Source organism: Botryllus schlosseri, chromosome 1, assembly GCF_051294905.1.
Source record: "Botryllus schlosseri isolate E-star chromosome 1, Bs_hap1, whole genome shotgun sequence".
In the NCBI taxonomy this organism is placed as follows: Eukaryota; Metazoa; Chordata; class Ascidiacea; order Stolidobranchia; family Styelidae; genus Botryllus; species Botryllus schlosseri.
In genome coordinates, this window is record NC_137236.1 from 14,359,161 (window position 1) to 14,384,021 (window position 24,861).

Consider the following 24,861-nt stretch of genomic DNA (forward strand, 5'->3'; position numbering starts at 1 on the left):
TACGAGATATCATTTCTTTCTATTGAAATTTCCTTTTACGGGTAATTCAATTTTTAAAATAAATGGGGAGCCAACAGAAGGAACTTTAAAAAAACGAACAGTGCCATGCATCAACTGCGTCGAATACATCAGTGCTCTTCAACCGGGGTTTTCGTACACCATAGGGTGTACCAGAATTTTCAAAGGGTGTACCACTCGGATGGGGTGTACAGGGGTGTACCAGACCCGAATTACAATGAGCCGATGGCTAGCTATCACAAAGGCAGGTTTATGAGTCAGTACAGGTTGACGCACAGGTTAATGCGCAATTTGGCAGTGCTTCAGCCAGGTGTTTCGTACACCCCAGGGTGTACCATAATTTTTAAAGGGTTTACCACTCGGATTGGGTGTACGTACAAGTACAGGGGTTTACCAGATCCCCATTATGACGAACCGATGATGCGGTGACTATAGCTATCAAAATAAATACGCCAGTTTATGCTTCAAAACAGATTGACTGGATGTGTAATATATCGTACAATGTGATATCATAAGCAAATTTTTCTCATCATTTAACCTTTGGTAATGGACTTACTACTTCCTTTTCGAGTAGAGCAGGGTGGTGTTAGCATGTGTTCAGCTTGCGATATCTGTCTGATGATTCTCGAGGAAACCACCGCGCAGAATGTATGCTTGCGCAGCCAGGGGGTCGAGTTTGCGAACCGCCGCGTTAGATGGTGGTCCAGTAACGTCGAGCCCTGATTCGTATATTTAGCATTTACTATACGTTGCAGCCTTGCTCAAATGTTCATCCTTATTTCGGCTAAGCCAGGGGTGCTCAACCTGCGGACGTAGGGCCTCATTCAGCCGCAAAACCATAATTTTGCGAAGTTGTACCCATATTTGAATTAGCGTGTGTTGACGCCCGTCATTATGCAACCAATTGTTGCTGGTACGAGTCTCGGCTCTGCCATGTTTCTATGTGTCGCATGTTTATCTAGGGTCCTCGTCACCGACCCCTGTAAACGTAACGTCTTGAAAAGCCTAGAAGAAGAGTGAGCCGAGCTTCAAAGTCAGAAGCGGAGTCCTGAAAGTGGTCGCCCGTTAACGAGAGAGAATGAAGAATGGGAGTGCGCGTGCAAGCGATAGTCGTCCTCATCATCCAAAGCAAAGACACTAAACTTTAAGAAATGCACTGTCGTGGTGCAAAAATAGTAAAGAGGCAATTATCGCCACTGTCATTGATGTGAAATAAAAATATTAATTATAACAATACAAACAATCTTGGTGGGAGGCCAAGAAATAACAACATGCAACTTGGTGATTATTAACAACCGGAAGATGCATCATCATTAATATTGTACCTGATATTTTCGAAGACACCCTCCATCAGCTCTACGGGCTAATCTGATCACGTGAGCTGAAAATGAATAAATATTTGACAATAAAATGTGATACTACCAACATTTTCGACGAAATCTATCCAGGGGCAAAACGTTCGTGCTCCACTCGACTACACACATAATTCTAGTGTCTTTTCTTGACATTTACACTCCCGATTTTGGTACATATATTATATATTGTAAACTGGCTGGGATGTTTTGCTTGTACAGTAAAATAATTTGCGCATTGCATATCTCAAGAAATAAGTGAAGGCACAAAACACCACAAGGGGTCTCCGCGGTGTTGAGTACCCAGTATCAAATTTTATATGAGTATTTGTCGTCCATGCGCCATGGCGACTCCCCGCTGGAATCCGGACGTATTGTATATGTAATCAAAATGTGACTTTCTGTGTTATCGGTATATTATACGGCCAGGGGTGTACGAGTTTTGAGAAAATGTTAAAAGGGTGTACCACGACGAAAAAGGTTGAACAGCACTGGAATACATAACTCATTTCACGTTCTCACCAGGTATATGATGCTTCGTTCAAAACAGCTATCTAGAATGCCTAGCAATCTTAATAAGTTGAATGGTTTTTGAATTGTTGTATTAGGACGTACGTGTTCTGGTAACCTCTACTGTTATTTACGCAGCGTCATATACGATGTATGCAACTTTGCGGTGTTACATGTCATCACATGTTTCTCCGCTATAAATATGTGTCTACTGAGCATTTATTTATAGTCCCGTCTGGTCGGATGGTCGCCTATTAATACCCAGCAAACACAGTACAGACCAAAGATGTAGAAAAGCCGAGCCGATATAGTAGATATTAGATCTCGGCAGGTCGTAGAAAGGGGGATTTTGTGTCGACTCAATTCAACGTCTTTTCCATGTCCTTCAATAATGTAAATATTATGCAGATGCTACAGCCTTTTAACATGGTGAGTAGAATGTAGATCCTACGTTAGAAGAAGAAGATCCTGATATAATAACCTGTTTTCTACCACTATGGGCTTAACCTGATCACGGCTGCGTACACACACCACATTATTTACTACATATTAATCACATTTGTGATAATTTAATTTCAAACGAATTGGCAATAATGCCGTTGTAAAAAATAAAACGAACAAACGAACGAATGTCTTTAGAAAGAAAGTGAAAACAGTCCTTATCATCAGGTTTCATCTTCTGATGAGCCAGTTAAATAACCAGCATGCGGCCTTTTTTTTCAACACCCTGCAGAAATAAAATGAAAATGATGAATAATAGCTAAGACATTCGTACTGCGAAAATGGCAGAGGTAGCGACTAACGAATGACTCCTACATTTTTTTCGCCCATACTTACTAAAATGGATTCGATTCTGAACTATTTCCACTCAAGTTTTCAAGTTTTATTATTATATTTTTTAATATTATATGACTGGAGAACTGACTTCAATCGTCACTTCTACTTGATTATCAAGATCAACGATGACTACTTCAGCACTCTTTGAAAACAGCCACTAACACAAAAAGAATTCTTGACTAAAATTTCTTCACATTCGGTCCAAAATGATCAATTCAACAATCCAAATGAATCAGTTATTTGGCAGCTAGTTGGAGGGATATATACTCAAGTCTAGAAAGTGGAATGATACTCTGCCTGGAAAGCTGAAGACCTAACAATATTGTGTACAGAGAACAAAACATTTGAGTGGCGGCACTGGTATAGACATTAATGAATTATTAGAATTGACAGCAAGATAACCAGCAAGACATTAAAATGAGAATTAGTGCAGTTTCTTAGGCTGTAGTGATACTCAGCCAGTAATTGACCTAGCAGAGAGCAAAACGTTGTAAATAAAGCGAGCGAAACCTCCGACAAATGATACGATAAAACATTAGAATCGACAGTCTTACTAGAAGCAGAATAACAATCATGAGGGGTTAGAGAACAGAAGCCCGGGAAGTGACCATCAGAAATTACTGCATACTGGCCGAACAAATCCATGACCACTAACAAATGGTCTTTCAATAGTCAATATTGATACCAAATGACACCACCCCTATTTCATAGCAACATTTAGCAAATACAGCGCTGGAGTCAACCTTATATAAGCCCTAACCAAACGCCCATTAGTTTTCCCACCTACTACTTCGCGGATGGAAATACGCATTAAAGCGAACGGACGCGACTTGTCACACTCTTGTCATTTCTGCTCCTTTTTTCTCTTCGTTCCTCTTCTCTGTCGCTTCCGCTTGAGGAGAGAAACAGTCGGCCGCGTTTACGGATCGTGAATTCCCGGTGGGTGATTCTTCCTCGAATGGTCAGCACCTTGAAAATTGAGAACAATGTGGTTGCAAAATGCATGACAATTTGAAAGTTACATCATTCTAATTATTCCAGTTATGGCCGTGAATCGTTACAAGTGCGGTAACCATAAGAATTATTACTATACTTCAACTACAAATACAATACATTGTATAAAATGATTACCAATTCTTTTACGTTGATCGAGTCCCAAATAGATGAAATATGTCAAAGAATTTGCTAAATTTTTGTATAATTTGACAGATTCCGAAATCTTCTCAAAGTGCACCTTTCAAAAATTTGATATCAAGACTCCCAACATTTTACAATTCGAAGTTGGATGGCTTTACCAATACAAGCAAACAGTTTGTATCGCAATTGACAATTATGTAGAGAACGCTGCGAGACATATGAGTAGGCCTACCCTAAAACGTTTCTCTCACATGGACATTAGGGCTCTTAAAATATGACTTTTTTTCTCAAATCGTTCTGACTACTTGATAATATTGTTAGGTTACCTAATTTAAGCCTAAACACAAAATTTGGTTCAATTCCAGCCAGTAACCGCTTTGCTACAGGAGAAGAAAGTTTCTATTTATTATTTAAAAATAAATAGGTAATAAAAATTTGAAAATTTTCTGTTCACCCCATGAAAGTGTTAGGCTGTCTATAGAAACGATGCTCACCAAATTTGGTTCAATTCCAACCAGTGGAAGCGGAGATATTGCCGTCGAAAAATTTGGATTTGAATAAAATAGTATTTACGGTGACCGATTCTTTGTTTACTTATTAAAGTTGTGCTCACCGTAAGTACTATTTTATTAAAATCCAAATTTTTCGACAGCAATAACTCCGCTTCCACTAATTGGAATTGAACCAAATTTGGTGAGCATCGTTTCCATAGACAGCCTAACACTTTCATGGGGTTAACAGAAAATCTTCAAATTTTTTATTATTCATTTTTATATAATAAATAGGAACTTTCTTCTCTTGTAGCAAAGCGGATACTGGCTGGATTTGAAACATATTTTGTTTGTAGGCTTAAATTAGGTAACCTAACAATTTTATCAAGTAGCCAGTACGATTTGAGAAAAAAAGTCATTTTTGAAGAGCCCTACTGTTCATGACCGTCCACGTTTAGAGTTGCATCTCAAAGATGCTAAAATAAGCATAAATATAATCCAAGCAATACGATCGTCCACTTTGACTGACTGAATTTCTAAAAACACCTTGATAGCTTCCACATCTTACGTTTATATATACTGTCTGCTATCGGCACAACAAAGTAGGCCTATTTAAAAATACAAAAACAGATTCAACATACCACATCTCTTGCAAAGGCTCTTGCTTTCATTCAATTTTCCATCAAACTTCTTTAAATCCTCCTTTGTGGTGAGTTGCTTTGGAATTCTTCTAGGATCAATTCCGATATTGTTTTATCATATACAATCTATGGCGGAATAAAAGTTTCGGATAAGTTCTAAAACGAACACAATTTTCCACACAAAAGTCAATTGCCACACGAAATGCCAAATGATACGGTCTCATTTTACAAGGTATGGCGAGGAAACGTAGTGGTACGTTCCATTATAGCTAAACACCAATGAATTGCGGGTTCGAGCGTGACACGTCGACTCCATAATTCCTACCGAAGTGTTGGCCGTTTATCTAGGCTCCTCCTCGCCATCTGATTCGCATAGCCATGTCTTAAAAAGCCTAGGAGTGGGCCGTGCTGTAAGTGGGCAGATGGTTGCCGATGCACCCGGCACTTGGTGAATTCGGCCGCAAAAACTCGGCACTTGGTGAATTCGGCCCTCGGGAAATTTTGAAATGAAGTGTATTTACAGCTATTAATATGAATTATCAAACTAATAATAGTATTATCAAGTGATTCGTCAATCTTGTAAGGAGGTCAGGGCATCCGTAGATCGCGCAGTCACGGCGTGATTAGATCACGGATTGCGTAGCCACGGGAAATAACACAGCGCTCATATACCGACCACGCGCGGTCTGCTTGGAATCGATGGCGTGAGTCACGGGCCTGTGTCGTGTAAGTTTTGAGAAGATGGATCTTGGCGTTGTATGTGAAATCAAAACTGTGGAACATCAAGCGGCGCTTCTTCGTTTATCGATCACGACAAGCCAGTGTTCCTCATCAACAAATGTTTCGCATGATCACGTCAAAATAAATTATTTTTTGCCTTTGGAGAGACGATTCCACTCTGGGATTAGGGTGTCTCGATAACACGGTTGAAGGATCCCAAGATTACGAGATCTACCACGAGCCACGACACGTTTAAATTTCCTTTTTGATACTGTTCATTCATACTAAATGCATTTCTAATGCGAAGGTGTTCTAGTGCCAATTCCTCCAAGGGCCGAGTTCACCAAGTGAAGAGCGTCGCGTTATTTCCCGCAATTACGCAATCTGTGATCTAATCACGCCGTGACTGTGTGATCTACGCATGCCCTGACCGCCGTACAACATTGACAACCACTCAAAGTGCCAAGTTCACCGGCAAACATTCCAGTAACCAATCATGGTGACCGGTACCGCTACGAGATCTACCACGGCCTAATTCACCAAGTGCCGAGTTTGTGCGGCCGAATTCACTAAGTGCCGAGTTCACTGGTAATCGGGCAGATACGGAATAATAATAATAAGAACCGGCCTGGTGTAAAATGACCAGTGTAGTCGAACCACCACCATGAACACCACAAACAAACAAATAAACATCTAACAAGGAAAAGAAATTACCTTTGCAGCCTTTGACAAACACAGTTACCATTGAAACCAGCAATTAAGGTCTTATTCGAAAGCAGAATAGCAACTGTTTTAGTGGACATATCAAATCAAATGTTGGAAAGTTCATGTAAAATAGCCCAAAATATTATCTTACTGTGACCATATTCCATCAATATGGTCTGGCTAGCCAAATTCTCTGGGCCAACATAATCAAGCTGCGTTTGGTTTCAACGATTATTAATCTTGTCACTGGATTCGAGGTATAATTGCACTCAAATATCAAATTTTGCTCCATTAATCAACATCAAGTTGAAAATGTCCATTCTTGCACCAACTTTTATACAATCATGAATCAGTGTTCTACAGGAATGTATCTATATGACTTATATACCTAGAAAATTCAAGCATAAATATTATGATATACCGTAGGTATAGGTACCGGTAATTCAGATGTTTGAAGCGAATTATAGTGGTCTAATTTCACTAAATTAGAGCGAAATGCCAGCAATATAATTATAATCTAATTCGGAAAAACGGTTTAGCTCTAATTCTAACTTGGAAAAGCTGAAACTTTTCTATAGTTGTCTACACCTGTTTTGCAGAAAGTCAAACAGCTCTAGGCGTCATATACTACAGGCAATTCGAAATACCCCATAAGCTATATGCTACTGCATATATACTTTTAACCCGCTACCTCAGTCAGTCACAATTCCTATATATTTACGGCATTTACCATACAGAAAGAGCGAACTATGCCTGGCTGCGACCTGTTGCGCTTCAAATCTTTGTATGGCGCGATGACGTAAAATTTGAATCGCCGAAATATTCTAGAAGTCACGCATCGATAATCATATTCCTAAACGTACAACATATCACTTATTTAGTTATTCTCTGAATAAAACTATTAACCATACTCGTTGAACATGCGAGATTACCGAAAGAGCGAATATATATACATTTCGAAAATGGAATCAATATTGCATGACAAAACCAAATTTATCTCGCTTGGTTCGGTTTCGGAATTTGATAATACACCTAAAATTGAAAGACGACTGACCAACCGTTTGCTGACATTGAAGAAAAACGGTGTCCTAACGGCAGAAACATACAGCGCCATCAGACCGACGGGATCGCAAAGACCACGCATGTACGGACTGCCAAAAACTCACAAAGACAATGTCCCAGTGAGACCTATACTTTCGATGATCGGGTCTGCTCACCATCAGCTGGCAAAATGGCTTATTGACATTTTGGAACCGGTTCGGGAATTGTACGGCACGGAATGTGTTCGCGATTCGTTCACGTTCGCTGGTGAAATACGAAACCTGGATTTGCCGAATCCAGACGTGTTTCTGAGCTCATTTGATATCTCTAGTCTTTTTACGAACGTTCCGCTGCATGAGACTATTGATATTTGTGCCAACGCGCTGTACGGTGGTAAGTTACCGCCACCATCAATCCCGCGTAACGTCTTTGTTGAACTTTTACAAGCGGCAACTTGCTGCGTGGAATTTAGCTTTAACGAGGTCATGTTTCGCCAAATAGACGGCTTAGCCATGGGAGGTCCCCTGGGACCTATTTTGGCCAACATTTTCGTAGGGTATTACGAGGGCGAGCTTCTGTCCCAGCGTGAGTCCGCCAAACCACTATTGTACCGCCGATACGTAGATGATACATTTGTCATTTTCAGGAATGAATCGGAGTGTGACCAATTTCTCATTCGCTTAAACTCGCTTCACCCGGCCTTGCAATTCACAATAGAAAAAGAACGCAATAACTCATTATCATTTCTGGACGTATTAGTTGAAAAGCGCAATACCAACAAATTTGAAACGTCTGTTTTCAGAAAACCGACATTCACAGGCCAATACCTTCGCTGGAATTCATTTAGTCCTCGGCGCAGAAAAATTAACCTCATAGGCACACTCGTGCATAGAGCGTTGATGATATGTTCGGGTAACAAACTGAGTTTAGAACTTGACTACATCCGAAAAATCTTACTTGATAACGGTTACCCTGAACACGTCATCAGCCGCGGCATGGAGAGGAAATTAACGCAATTCAACGCAGAAAAACGAACAGAGCCCACCGCACGAACAATAAAAGATGTTTATATCCATCTACCTTGGATTGGCCCCATTTCCACCCGCTTTGAAAAACAATTGATTTCTGCTGTCGGTAAATGTTACGATACAGTCAAAACCAATGTGATTTTTACAACAACACAACTGCTCCCTTCAACACGCAAAGACGTGCTTCCTGCACTTCAACAAAGTAATGTAGTGTACGAATATAGGTGCCACTGTGATTGTGGCTACGTGGGAAGAACGTCAAGACGTCTGCAGGACCGCATAAACCAACATGTCCCCAGATTTATCAGAACACGTGCGTCACGCGATGTGAAAAGCTCACCCTTAACTCATCCACTTAAGATTGATGCTGATCGATCAAAGGCAATTAATTCTGCCATCGGCAAACATCTGTTGGATAATCCGATTTGTGCGAATAATTATCGAGACGACCGATTTCGAATCGTAGGTCGAGGCCGTTCACAATTCCATTTGTGTGCCTTGGAATCAACTTTTATCAAAATACACCAACCAAAACTCTGTCAACAAAAGGAGTTCGTGTATCACCTAAAAATAGTACATTGAACGCTCTCTCATTCGAAATTTCATGCTGGTGACGTCATATTTTGTGATACGATTGTTGATATACAATGTTCTTTCCAATTCTCTACTAGTTGCTGACGATTACCCCTGACGAGTGTCAGCCGAAAATATTCGGGTTCATTTCAATATGAATATACTATTTAATTGTATATTGAAGTTCTGTACCTCCAAGAAGCTCTTCGAATATATATATATAATGAAGATCATATATATCAGAGGAAAACAAAACTATTCGACCTTAGTGCAGCAACACGAATATACAACACCGGTGACATCCTCACGCAATAAAACGAAGGGAGAACATTGTTTTCTAATGGATAGAACGAAGCTACCGCATGAGATCGAACAAAACCGGATAGAATTCATCGTGATTGAATGTACCGACAAAGTCATCCTTTCTACGTATTTTAGTCGTACCCGCGAGAGATAGAAAATTTGCATTATTAGGTTAACTACCGGATATAACGAAGCCTAATGCATGAGATGGAACAACACCGAGTATGAATTTATTCTGATTGAATATAACCACAAGACCATCCTACTACGTATTTTAGACATTCCCTCGACACTTAGAAAATCAGAACCTAATCGAGATGATCCCGGATGATCCTTTTACGGTTTTGTGTTTGCTGGGTAGATATAATTTGAACCAACTGCAATGGCATAACCTATGCTAATTCAGAGTAAACTGAAGACAGCAATCATATTACAGCGCATGCACGATTCAATATATAGAATCCGAAGTACGCTACTGAACTTTTAGCACCGTTTACGCGAATAACTATATACCGAATTGATCATTGTTGTGTTTTGATATCCATGGTTTTCGACAGCATTCGTCTTTTTACACTAGGTCGATATTCGATATTACGATTCTGCTGACCTGTAGCACGGTCCACTTCCAGGCTGCTGTATTACACCTGAAGTATAACACTGGTCAATACATATTTTTAGGCAGACAAAGTATGAGTGGTTTTGGGGAGTTCTGAAGGTATCTGATTTCGGATATGATCTTGATTTTTTCAAAATTGGCTCTTGTTCTGGAGATAACCCATTGAGCTATTTTGACCAAATCGCTCATTTTCGCTGTAATGACTAGATAGAAAATCGGCTCAATCGTACTATCAAGTTTCAAAATTCAATCTACTTGTCATTTTTACACACAGAACACTCTTTTAAATCATGATAGAAAAAATTATGATAGAATTTGATTATTTGCTATTTGGCACCACATATCAAGACACTTTTCTGAAATTCAAAATTGTTTCTATTTGACTCCACCCCAGCGTTAAAGGTTACATTTCGCGTATAGTAACTTCCACTCCGTAAACTAGCAAGTGGAGTTTTAAAATCGTAGACTCTTTGAATTCAGGTAGCAGTTACATGAATATTAACAGTGATGTGTTGAACTTAAATGTCATTTTCTGCGCTTTTCTCGGATAATCACCACTAGGGTTGCATCTAAAACAAACGGTGTTTTAAAACACTTTGTTTGAAACATTTTTTAAACAAATGCCTTTTAAAAAAAAAATCGTTTTTTTTTCAAGTTGTAAAATTATGCCATAATTGTGTAAATTCCTTCCAAAAACCTGTTGTAAGAGCCTACCGACAATTACCACCAGATATAGCCGACGTATATCGATATGGGATGGTTGGAACCCTCAAAATATGTGGTACAACAGCAATAATACAGATACTTCGTTTAAGGAGCTATATTTACCCTATATTTTGAATTGTCAATGTCATTCGACTATCGCGTCACAATTGAATGTTCGTGAAGTCATGGCTTAAAAAAACAATTTAAAACATGTTTCAAACAAATGCCTTGTTTTAAACATGTTTGTATTAAATTGATTTTTGTTTTAAATGCGACCCTAATCATCACGCAACATCTATTTGACATAAGCATCTTCATTCTAATTCGAAATATGATAGCTTAACTCGTAGCAATGTCACCCCCTGCCGGCCTCCAACACGAATTGTAACTTCATTAAATCTGCTAAAACAACGGACATTGGACACACTGATGTTGTCTAATGAAGCTAATGAGTATGATCCACGCATCGGAAACGGACATGTGATCCGCAATTCCAAAACCTCTAATGATTCTGGCGATGTAAAATCGTATGGAAGAATTTAATCATGAATGGAGTAATTTCCATTCTATACCATACCAGACCCTCTGTACTAAGCAACGATTTCCGGTAAATTTTCATAGCATTGACATCACGATCTTGGCGTGTATAGTAAGCCTGCTGTGATGTTTTTACAATTTGAATGGTTCATGCGCAGGGTATTTTACAAGAAAACCGTGATGGCAGTTAACATCACAAGGGCTGTCCGCGATGCAAAGTTCTCAAGTAATAGCCATGCAGCTTACCGTAGCTATTTTGTGTCAAGAATATATATTATAAATGTCCGTTGGAATGCAGTCGTACGCTATTTATGTTATAGAAACGCGGCGGTGAATACCAAAAACGTTGAACATGCCTGGTATAGATAGACCTTTTAGTCGGCACGATAATAGTTTGGGCGAAATATTAGGATGTTACCTACCTGTAAACATTATTCGTGTACTGGGGTGTACAACCATCAGGTGACTCGACTCGATTCGCATTTTTCATGGTGACTCGACTTGACTCGAGCCAGTTTGTAAAATACGAAATATGACTACACCCGACTCAAGTAAATGTGTGTATTGACGCGGCTTCTACTCGAGTTATTACGCATGACTCGACCAAGTCATTTGACTCGAGACTCGGACCGTCAAGACAGGCATTTCGTTGTAGCTTAGAAGAATAGTAAGCTTCCAACATTGTTATTTCGTCTATCACAGTGGTTCTTAACCTTGCCTCCAGCGCCCCGCAAGGGGCGTTGGCGATTTTGTAGGGGGCGGAAACGCTCAGGGGGCGATATGGGGGCGCTGGAGAAAAATGGCTTCGCTGTAGATGATGTGGTAGTAGGGCATAATCCTTAATGAGTATTCAGAGCGAATTAACACCGAAAACTTCGTTATATACAGCCTACAAAAGACATATAGGTCTAATTGTTCATAGGCGCCTAAATGACTGGCACCGAATGTTCCTGTCTTGTCAACTGAACCTCAGAAGACGAATTCAATCTGGAAGGGAAAAATTATATGCACGTGACGAAATGCCAATTTGAAATAGTGTGCGTCTTTTAGTTTAGTACGATTGGGCGACAGGAATACATAGAACTAGATATCCGTGTTGGGCAATAGCCCTGTTGGGCGATTTTATATTGTTTTGATATAGCAGACAGGAGGTCACGAAATACCATCATGCAACGAAGTCATACCAACGGGTCCGCCCGCTTGAATATGTTTAATTATTAGTTACGGACCCTACAGTTTCCATGACACCTCGCAATGTTCCCTCTGCGTTTTGACGAGTCTGCGCACACTCACCAACTTACTGCGCAGACCCTTGGACAACAGTGCGTAACGACTAAAAAAAGGTCAGAACTTCGGATTTGTTGTGCGCAACATAGATTTTCTGTGGACAGAGACCGTGTCGGCACCGGCACCGTGCGCAGCTTAGAGGGAACATTGCACCTCACTCAGCTCTACCGGTAAATTTGGTAACGTGAGCATAGAGGACAAGAAATTGATAGCAATATATACGCAATTGCCGATCTTATTCACCGATTTTATCATGAATTATCGAAAATTTTCGCGCTTCGCACTGGCTCGCTGAACAGTAGGCCTACAGGTGATTTCATGGCAAAAGCGAAAAACGTGATGGGGGGCGGTCGGTCTATCACCCAATGGGAGCCCAAGACCTAAGTTTTTTTCGGGGGGCCTGACGAAGTGTCGTTTCGTTCCTGCCAACGGGTATACGCCAGAATATGAATAATTATTAATGGAGGGGTCCTACCTTTCAATCACACATCACTCAGCTCTGCGTGAGCAGAGAGTGGATAAAAAGTGATATCAATATATATGCAATTCCAGATCATATTGACCAATTCAATCAATAATTATTGAACTTTTTCGCGCTTCGTGCGTCTAGGCGAGAATAGCTGGCTCAGTAAATGGACACCCAATGTAGATGACCAGTATCAGCAAATAAAGGATAGCCGAAGGGGGGTCTGGGAGCGAAGCCCCCGGCAGTTTGGTTTATCACCCTATGGGGGGCCCCAAGACCAACATTTTCAGGCGGGGGGCTGACGAAGTGCTGTTACGGCCCTGGGAACGAATTAATTGTACCTACGGGTACGCCCAAATATGTTCAATTATTAATTATGTGCCCTTTATTTTCCAATACAACAGCTCACTCAGCGCTACTGGTAAATCTGATTACATGGGCTGAGAGGATTAAAAGTTTATTGCGACATATATATGTAATTACCACCTATTCATTCATGCATTAGAGAAAATGTTGGCACCAAGGGCGACCAGGCCACACAAACTTTGCTGTCCATCGAAATCAGGCTACGGGGTTCTTGGGGGCGAAGCCCTCAGAAGCTTGGTTTATCACGCTATGGGTGCGCAAGGCAATCGTTTTTAGAGGGTTGACGAAGTGCTGTTACGGCCGTCCCTCTTACTCATTGTCTTTGTTACATTCCTTAAAATATGAGGTTGGGGGGCGCTGGAGCACGATAATCTTCGAAAGGGGGCGGTGGAGGAAAAAAGGTTAAGAACCACTGGTCTATCAGTACTGGCGTTTGTAAAATAGGGTGAGATACCGTGTGAAGTGAGGAAAGTTAGCATATTGTGAATACGATCCATTCAATATCACCGAAAAAGAGTTTTAAAAAGTAAATGCAACCGGATTGAACTCGAAAATGAACGGTGAACACAATCACTTGGACTCGGACTCGAGTCGCAACACTGTGACTCAAACTACTGAACTGACTTGGACTCGGACTTTACTCGATGGTGAATTGAAAATGACTCGACTTGACTCGAGTCAAAACTATAAAAGTGAGATTGACTTGTGACTCGGAGCCTTGAGACTTGGTTACAACCCTGCTTCTCATTGCGGAGCTCTGGCTCCGTCTCTCTCCTATCTGCCACAGAACAATGCCATATCACATGACTTATCGCTGATACATAACATAGTGCATATCGTATTATTGACTCAGGATACGAGACTCATGTACGCTGTACCACCTACTGCTTGAATTACTAACCATCCGTACAATATATCTGGAGAAAGCAATATTGTCGTCTATTGAACTACCAGTCAAGATCACATTCAGAACTAGAGCCCGACCGATATTGGATTTTTGAGCCGATACCGATGAAACCGATATCCAGTACCTTCACCGATAACCCCGATATATTCAGCCGATATTCAAAAGATATGGAATCTATCTCAAGGCGCATATTTGACACCTCAAGAGTATTTAATTGAACATGTTTACAGCCATTGCTATACTTAACATGAAATGAACGATCTGGGGGGCAATAAAAATATATCAGTAGCACCAGTCTGGCAGTTGCGGATTACAGTTCACGAAGCATAACTTCTCGGCGTTTTCTCCAGGGAGTGAACTTGTGTGGTATTCATGAATGATGTAGGCCAGAGGTCTCAAACACGCGGCCCGCGGGCCGCATGTGGCCCGCCGGAGCATTTTGTGCGGCCCGCGAAGACATTTTCGATTTTTAATAATTTGAAAATATTTTAGTGTCACATATATCTTTTCAGGTTATAAAGTCAAAATCCCCTCTTAAATTGCCCCAAAAGCCTGAAACTATTCATCAAACTTCGCTATCACATCAGTTGCAGACGCTACCATGCATTGGAAGATTTACTATTTCGCCACATTTCCAATTCATGATGACGAAACCTGACCCTTAGACGATTCGTGACTAAAATTTGTGAGTTGGATTTGGACGCGACCTTTCTTAGAAATACTCAGACTCGGGCCAACTCGATGGCAAAATGAAAATGACTCGAGTGGACTTGGAGTGACGTGATCGGAATGACGTGAATTTGTTAGAACCATGGACGCGACAAACTAATCGCGTATCGGGGGAATAGTAATAGATCGGAAGGTCGCAGCTTGGTATTTCGCTAACTAACCAAGTAGTTATGGCAACCATTGGAAATCTGTCAGTTACATCTTTGGTCGCTAAACCATGTTATTAAGGCCACTTACAGGTACCGAGTACCGCAGTGGTACGCCCCAACGTTGGAACAACAATGGGCCGTTCGACGCTCCGACATTTCAATCACTAGGGCACATTCAATAATATATTTATATTATATTTATATTTGTTTCTTCTCCTCTATTTGAAGATATTTGGCCATGAGATTAATAGCCTACTTAGCAGGAGTATACCCGAATCCTGGATTGGAATTACGATGCTAAACCTGAAAATGTTTTGATATCAGATCAGTCTCTATTATCAATCTGTTAAATTCAAAATATTCATAGTACCTGCAAAATTATAACCCGATAGCTTTTATGATGGCATCATACATTTGTCCGCCCATATGGTGTCTATATGTTATAATCAATATATATCAAGTACAACAACAATTCTATTCAAGTAGTTATAAATGTGATTATTCTTTTCTTGCCAGGCCTAAATTTATACAAGAGTAAATCACATTTTGACGATGTGTGTTTACTGATAGTCTGCTGGATCGGCTAACTTTCAATAGGACAATTCATTCGCGCCAAATAAGGCCTACTTGGAAAGACATAGAATACCCCTATAAATGCGGCGGCCCGCGGCGTCATCAAAACGGGAAAACTGGCCCGCGAGCACATTTGAGTTTGAGACCTCTGATGTAGGCTATACAGTACTAAACACAGTGAACAGTCTTTCACTTGGTACCGTAGTTGGTATCACAGCAAGAACTGGGAATCTTTGTTTATTTTGGTTCCACGACTGCAGGGGATCTTTTCTTCATTGGTTCCACCAAATATTGATATCCTTTTGGCAGTACACCTGGACCCTTCAGAACATCATTAACAGTTGAAGAGAATGTTTAAAACAACTAAAATTGTTCACGTCCGCTCCACCCATGCCCTTGACTATGACCAGCATTTCAACAATCAGTTGATCAATCTCTTACACACTGTCAGAATTGACCCATGTCATTATGGAATCAAAAACATTCGTATGAATTGTTGGCTCTACTCCCTTTTTGCTTGATTTTCTTGCACTCTATGCCCGCATATTCCTTATCATGGAGGCCCCTCAGTCAGATGACTCCATACATTACTGCTCTTTTTCGCTTTGTTGGTACTGTACCGAGCCTTGGCTTGTGAGCTTCCTACACAGACACCAATAGCACTATCTACAGGTAAATGTTTACACGCGACCCTTTTCTCTGTCATCACGACGGTCAGTCCAGCTTGAATGAAGTTTTCATTTCTCAAATGAATCGATTGAAATCTTCTACATACAACTTTCAATTCACTCGATGTCTGCTCCAGAGATGAGCGGATTTAAAATTTCTATGTCCTAATCCAGAGGTCTCAAACTCAAACGTGCTCGCGGGCCAATTTCCTAATTTTTGATGACGCCGCGGGCCGCAGCATCAATAATAGGAGTAGAGCCCGACCGATATTGGATTTCTGAGCCGATACCGATAACACCGATATCCAGTACCTCCACCGATAACCTCGATATATTCAGCCGATATTCAAAATGTATGGAATCTAGCTCAAGGCCCATATTTAACACCTCGGAGCATTTATTTCAACAACTTTACAGCCATTGATATGCTTGAACATGAAATAAATGATCTAGGGGCTATAAAAATATATCAAAAGCACCAATCCAGCAGTTGCAGATTACAGTTCACGAAGCACAATTTCTCGGCGCTTTCTCCAAGGAGTGAACTTCTGTGGTCTTTCATAAATGATGTATATAGTACTAAACACAGTGAGCAGTCTTTCACTTGGTACCTAGTGGCACAGCAAGGATTGGAAATCTTTCTTCATTTCGGTTCCACCGCTCCCTTGCAGGGGATCTTTCCTTCAATGGTTTCACCAAATATTGATATTCTTCTGGCAGAGCACCTGGAGCCTTCAGCGCATCATCAAGAAATAGCTGAAGAGAAAGTTGAAAACAACTCAAATTGTCCATGTCTGCAACTGCTCCACCCATCCCCCTTGGGCCTTGACCATGACCAGCATTTCAACAATCAATTGATCAATATTTTACGCTCTTTTGTCAGAATTGGCCAATGTCATCATGGAATCAAAAATGTTCGGATCTGTTATTGGCTTTACTCCACCTTTGCTTGATTTTCTTGCCCTCTATGCTCGCATATTTCCTATCATGGTGGCCCCGCAGGTCTCAGCCCTCAGTCAGAGTGTCATACGACTTCATACATTACTGGTATAATTAGCTCGGTTGGTACCGAACCAATAGCACTATCTTCAGAGAAACGTTTCGACGCGACGCTTTTCTCTATCATCACGAGGGCCAGTCCAGCATGATTGAAGTTCTCAGTTCTCTTACTGATTGAAATCTTCTGCAGACAACTAACTATCCATCCAGGATCCAGCTGCTCTCTGTCTCTGGTAATCGATTGATTACTGCAGGGGGATTCCCACGAAGTCAGCGGGGCATAACGGTGATTAGTTATCTCATAGTGTCCTATAGGGTGTCGACACAACCAAATCGCACGGTTCAATGAAATTGTATCACGTCACAGTTTCCATTTGGCTACAGGCAATTTGACGGTGATTTTTGACCGACTTGCCGAGCAATAAATTTGATGAATCGGGTATCAATCGAAAGCTGACGCTGTACTGCTTGCGAAAATATAAATTTTATTCCACGCATGGCCCTGGAACCCCCACAATCTGCCCCAAATTATTCATTGTCGAGTAGATTGGCAGTGTGACGCAACAATGCTGTCTGGCGAAACGAGAGAGAAACTCAAGAGCAAGGATGCGGCCGAGCGGCGAGAGTGGGATCAGCTGACGTCGCGGCAATATCTATGTGCAATTATAGATAACTAACCTAGCTATACTTAGACGGAAGGATCTCTATAAGTTGAAGGATATTGCAGGAAAATTCGTAGGTCCCAAATACATTCTGTGGACCCAGTTCTACCTTTACAAATCAAGGAAAGGCTGGTAATGTGTGCTCGCTTTTAGCGAAGCGCCTATATAAAGTATCAACAGCGCCACGCATCTCTGGAGCCCTACGCAACAAGCGGGCTAAGGTAATCGATATCATAATAATTTGACATATCCAATGTAGACTACTTACACGTAGCCTACATATCTCTATCAGCTGAAGGATATTGCGCGAAAATTGGTAGGGACCAAATACATTCAATGGACCCAGTTCTACCTTTATAAATCAAGGAAAGGCTGGTAATGTGTGCTCGCTTTTAGTGAAGCGCCTATAGAAAGTATCAACAGCGCCACGCAACAAGCGGGCTAAGGTAATCGATATCATAATAATCTGACATATCCAATGTAGACTACTTACACGTAGCCTACATATCTCTATCAGCTGAAGGATATTGCGCGAAAATTGGTAGGGACCAAATACATTCTGTGGACCCAGTTCTACCCTTACAAATCAAGGAAAGGCTGGCAATGTGTGCTCGCTTTTAGCGAAGCGCCTATAGAAAGTATCAACAGCGTCATGCGTCTCTGGAGCCCTAATACATTCTGTGGACCCAGTTCTACCCTTAAAAGTCAAGGAAAGGCTGATAAGGCGTGCTCGTTTGTACCGAAGCAAATAGAAAAAGTATCAACAGCGCAGCGTTTCTCTGCGGCGCGATTGCACATAGCTATTGCCGCGACGTCAGCTGATCCCACTCTCGCCGCTCGGCCGCATCCGTGCTCTTGAGTTTCTCTCTCGTTTCGCCAGACAGCATTGTTGCGTCACACTGCCAATCTACTCAACAATGAATAATTTGGGGCTGATTGTGGGGGTTCCAGGGCCATGAGTGGAATAAAATTTATATTTTCGTAATCAGTGCAGAGTTAGCTTTCGATTGATACCCGATTCATCAAATTTATTGCTCGGCAAGCCGGTCAAAAATAACCGTCAAATTGCCTGTAGCCAAATGGAAATTGTGACGTGATACAATTTCATTGAACCGTGAGATTTGCTTGTGTCGACACCATATAGGACACTATGGTTATCTACAATATTTTTCAGATAGGAACGCCTACTGCCCTCTATGCAGCATGCACTATATGCAGCTTGGGCCATTTATTTTTATAATTTACCACCCTCACGTCTTCTATCGACTTCTCTGACTCCCTGCCACCATGTTGTGACGTCACGAAAAAGGCCGATATTTTTTTACCTTCAATGGCCGATACCGATATTTCTCTCCAAGCGTGATATCGACTCGATATTATCGGCGAGCCGATAATCGGTCGGGCTCTAAATAGGAGTATTCAATGTATATTATCCAAGTAGGCCTTATTTGGTGGCACCTTGCAGACAGGCATTCCACAAATATCGTGGAAATGTCATTTACTAATTATACTATTCACGTTTGGCACGAAAAATCAAATTTGCAAATATTTGAATAAAATAGTTTTTGTGCCTGGCATAATTCATTAAAATAATGAGTTATAGACATCATGCGAGAGGACACATCTGTTGACATCGTAAAAACTGACGGGCGGGGCCTACGATAAATTATCACAAAATTATCGTAGGCCCCGTGTCGGGTTATTATAATATTGCAGCTAGTGGACCATTGACGTGCCACAATTTTATGGAGAATATTTTAAAATTTATTAAAGATTAATCTGATATCAGAGCATGGAAGCGGTGTAGCTTAGTCGGGGTTTCTGATATAGTCGTGATAATAAGAAGGCTATTGTTTCTGTTATTGCCAAAGTCAAATTAAACCAGCGTTAGATTTTCTTAGATTAATATTGGAACAGATCAATAACAACTTTAATATGATCGTTATTGTTCCATAGTAATAGCAATTTTTCTTAACCGTTTTAGCAATCGTACCCCTTGTGCTTTCAATAAGATTTCCAGTGCCCCTGTTCATTTTCAACACAACTTCTGATGGTACCTATATAAAAATGAGTAAGCCCATCCACATAAAATCGCGCGTAGCGCGATGAAAATTTCCCAGCTGAATAAATTGACCCAGAAAATATTCCACAGCATATAGGCTAGGCTTACCATATTTGGGAAATGAAAAAAGAGGACACTTTTTCAGAAATTTCAGACATGCAAAACTGGAGATGAATTCTCAAAAACAGGTAAATTTCACCCGCTTCATGATCGGTTGACTAAAAAAAAAAAAGGTCTTCATTTCGCTCAGAGCTGAAATCACCGCTTTTTCCTCCGAAATACCCGCCGGAGCTTCACTTCTGCGCCAATTTGCGACATATCACTCGCAATTTCCTCTATATCTGACCTAAATTTTCAAAAAAGAGGACAAAATCTCAAAAAAGAGGACAAAAGGGCGTCCTCCGAGGACACTTTCAAAAAAGCCAAAAAAGAGGACAAATCCTCTTAAAAGAGGACGTATGGTAAGCCTAATATAGGCCTATTTCCACAATGCATCTCGTTCCTCTTGATGTGGTGATTCGTACCACGAAGGAGCTACGGACCCCTGGTTAAGAACCCCAGGAATAGGAATGAATAATCGCCGAAGAATCCATTGGTGTTACAGCTGTGGAGCGTACCACTACCTTTACTTTGTACTCGCCGCCGATAATAACATGGATAGAGAGAACAAACAGCACTTAGGATGTAACCAAATATACGTCACGGGGGCCACAGAATGCTAATGGTTTCCATACAGATCTGATTAGATATCTATATACCCAACGCAGCACAGCTGCGGGCTTTTGATATATTAATATTCCCCACGACAGTTTCATGGATTGTTGCGTACGTAGGATTACCAAGTCTCTATTCCGACAAGCATGTCCTTCTCTGATTTTAACGTTTGACCCGACTCAACTCGAGTCATTTTTAGCTGATCATCCAGTCAATACAAAATCGAGTAATTTGACGAAAGGTCGCACCAAACAAAATCACAAATTTCAGTCACGAATCATCAACGGGTCATGTTTTATCATCATGATCCTGAAATGTGACGTAATCGCGATCTTTCACCGCATGGACGATTTTAGAAGTGATGTGATATTAAAATTTGTTTAGATTACAGGTTTTTGTAGTAGTTTTAGAGTGAACTTCAAGTTCTTAAATCTTAAAAAGATGTATGACACTTGAATATATTGTCGAATACTTGAAATTCCAAAATGCCTTCGCGGGCCGCACAAAATGCTCTCGCGGGCCGCATGCGGCCCGCGGGCCGCGTGTTTGAGACCTCTGTCCTAATCCAATCCAAATCCGAACCTTCAAATCCAAATCCTAATCCATAACTTTTTCATATTCAAGTCCATGTCCAATCCTAATCCGATTCCAACTGGAAATTCAGAAAAAATACCAATTTATGCAATGGAGGGATTCGAAAATTTTCTTTCACAACCAACGATTCACTTGATTCAAGATAACTTAACCATAAGTACATTAATAACTGATCTGAATAAATTTTGTCGCCATTCGCCACACGACATTTCAATCTCCCAGAAAATAGTTAAATCCAATCCAAATCCTAATCCGTTCTGAAAAAAATGTCTAATCCAAATCCAGTCAAAATCCGACAAAATATCACAAATCCTGTTTTTTCAAAACCTAATCCTAATCCATGCTCATCTCTGGTCTGCTCTCTGTCTATAGATAACTAACCTACGTAGGTTAGTTATCTAAACTCTGTCTCTGGTGTTCGATCACCGCAGGTGGATTCCCACTAAAGTCACTGGGGCATAACGGTGAACGTATATTTTTTACATAGGGCTAATGTAGGGTTACCATATTTTTGTGAAGCAAATTCCGGACACTCTTTAGCGCCCACTAGCGGATTTTAAAATGAGGTGCACCACATTGTCCGTCAATATGACGTCACAATAGCAAACCATTGCCCATCGACTGTATACACTATACAGGAATGGAGTGGAACATTGGGCCATCTGTAATGTGAGATCTGGTGATTGCTATACTTGCTAGGGTCTACAATATGGGCCGGATGATATCATCTGGCGGGCCGTGTCTGGCCTGTCAGGATTGTGTTTGAGAGCCCTGCGGTTGGTGCGGTTATCTGTTCAAGTGTTTTAATCAGGTCCGAAAGAACATTTTTACTCCCCTCCCCCCTTCCGTCCAAAAAAGCACTGATCTTGGGGCCACCATAGAGTAGTCGATGTTACTTGTTGGGCACTTACTATATGCATTTGGCCGTTAAATTTTATGTATGAATTCTTTCAATAGCATTGATTCTTCCGTATATTAGGCCATTGTAAAATGCACCAACAGGTTGCACATCCGGTGATTTCCAGCCTTTTATGGTCGCGACCTCATTTCCCATTTGAAAATGTTCCGTGGCAAAGCTCAAGACTTGATAAGTGGATTACTAAAAAAATTCAGCTTGCCCAAACTTATCTAACGGCCTAGGAAGCCGATTACGTCCAACATCAGATAAAGACGAACGACCGCAAGATTTGGAACCCCTGTCTGTGACCGATGCATCCAATCGACCTTGACCAACTCTAGGAATATACCGTTATATCTTATAATTGCGGTTACAATCAGACTTATTTCAGTAAGTGATGGTTATTTATATTTATTTTGATTGCATTTTCGGCGAGAGTAGTGCCAGGTGCGCATACCAATATCATCATACGTTGCATTAACTCGCGCGCAGCGCGAAGAAAAATTTTAAATAGCGTAAATCTGCTTGAAAATAATACTGTATATGTTGATTTACGAAAAAAATTGAGCCTGCTTGAAGCCTTCAAAATTCCGGACATTTAGGCATATTTTAGAAATTCCTCCCGGACGCAGATTTTTCAGTGAAATTCCGGACATGTCCGGGAAATTCCGGACGTATGGCAACCCTAGGCTAATGTGCAATTGTGCATTACAGCTTGGCCATTTATCTTTATAATTTACTGACATTCAGTGAGACTTCGCGTCTTCTCTGACTCCTTACGACCATGTTGTGACGTCACGAAAATGGCCGATATTTTTTTACCTCCAATGGCCGATACCGATATTTCTTTCCAAGTGTGATATCGACTAGATATTATCGGCGAGCCGATAATCGGTCGGGCTCTACTCAGGACGCGTTCGTATCAGTTACTGCCAGTTAAGTATTTTGTAAGCTCCGCTATCCGTAACATAAGGACTTGCTGTAAATACCATCGCAGCTCCTCCCATTGCACCATCCACCGCGCCATCCGCGCTACCTTCGGTACCATCTTGCACTTTATTCCTTTTGATCCTCTTTCACTCACGACTAGACCCAGCTTAGCACAGAGCGTGGCAATTTCTACAGTTTCACATTTTTAGCGATCATTACATGTTTTGTGGAAATTGTGATTTCAATATCAACACACAATCAACACAAAAGCCCAATCCTTGATATTAAAGCCAAAACAGAACTACTCATATATTACAAATTACACCACGTAACAAAATTTTGCAAAAGTTTTAGTTGGTTAAAAACAGTGGCGGCTCGTGACAATATCGGGTGGTGGGGCAAGGGCTGCAAGCGACAAGATGACGTCACAATGGCGTTTCCCAACGTAAACAAGTAACTTGGTGGTACGGTAACACGAACGACAACAGTGATTTTAACGTATGTGCCGCGAGCGCGAGAGGTCTGCTTGAAGTGTGGTAACTGCGTAAACGGCGTGCGGAACAAAGATTCGACACGGTTCATGTTCGCACTACACCTGACTAATTATCTGCAGAAATGGAAATGACTATAACTCGAGAGATTGCGTAAGCCTAACTGGAAAGGTCAACGAGTTCGGACACATACGCAATTGTTATCTCATAGATTGGACATGTCATATTGCAGTGGTCGGGAACCTATGGCTCGCGAGCCATATATGGCTCTTTTGGGTATAAGACATGGCCCTTTGCCAAATATTTATTTGTACTGAATTGATCAATATCGCAGCGACTTGTTGCTAAATTTTCATCACGGCCAAAATAACTATTCTCGTGGCAGTATAAACATTAGGGCTCTTCAAAAACGACTTTTTTTCTCAAATCGTACTGGCTACTTGATAAGATTGTTAGATTACCTAATTTAAGCCTACACACAAAATTTGGTTCAATTCTGGCAAGTAACCGCTTTGCTACAGGAGACGAAACTTCCTATTTATTATATAAAAATAAATAATAAAAAATTTGAAAATTTTCTGTTCACCCCATGAAAGTGTTAGGCTGTCTATAGAAACGATGCTCACCAAATTTGGTTCAATTCCCACCAGTGGAAGCGGAGTTACTGCCATCGAAAAATTTGGATTTGAATAAAATAGTATTTACGGTGACCGATTCTTTGTTTATTTATTATAGTTGTGCTCACCGTAAATACTATTTTATTCAAATCCAAATTTTTCGACGGCAATATATTCGCTTCCACTGGTTGGAATTGAACCAAATTTGGTGAGCATCGTTTCTATAGACAGCCTAACACTTTCATGGTGTGAACAGAAAATTTTCAAATTTTTTATTATTTATTTTTACATAATAAATAGAGACGTTTTTCTCCTGTAGCAAAGCGGTTACTGGCTGGAATCGAACCAAATTTTGTGTGTAGGCTTAAATTAGGTAACCTAACAATTTTATCAAGTAGCCAGTACGATTTGAGAAAAAAAGTCATTTTTGAAGAGCCCTAATAAACATGTATTTGAGAGGTAAAGACAATGCCGTCTTCAGGTTTAGGGGCTCGGACCCCCTCTCTTCAAAATCATCAAATATAAGTTACTGTCA

General features: G+C 40.8%; 1 protein-coding gene and 1 long non-coding RNA gene across 2 annotated transcripts in view; both read right to left on the reverse strand.

Annotated features, from left to right (window-relative positions):
- Nucleotides 1-24,861, reverse strand: part of LOC145442928 (uncharacterized) — a 188,668-nt gene that overhangs the window by 119,115 nt on the left and 44,692 nt on the right. The window lies entirely within an intron of this gene.
- LOC145442819 (uncharacterized) lies at nucleotides 2,434-4,507 on the reverse strand. Its single transcript, XR_013916161.1, has 2 exons — nucleotides 3,501-4,507; nucleotides 2,434-2,607 (listed from the first exon to the last, which is right to left on the reverse strand). It is a non-coding gene; the product is annotated as an uncharacterized LOC145442819 (long non-coding RNA).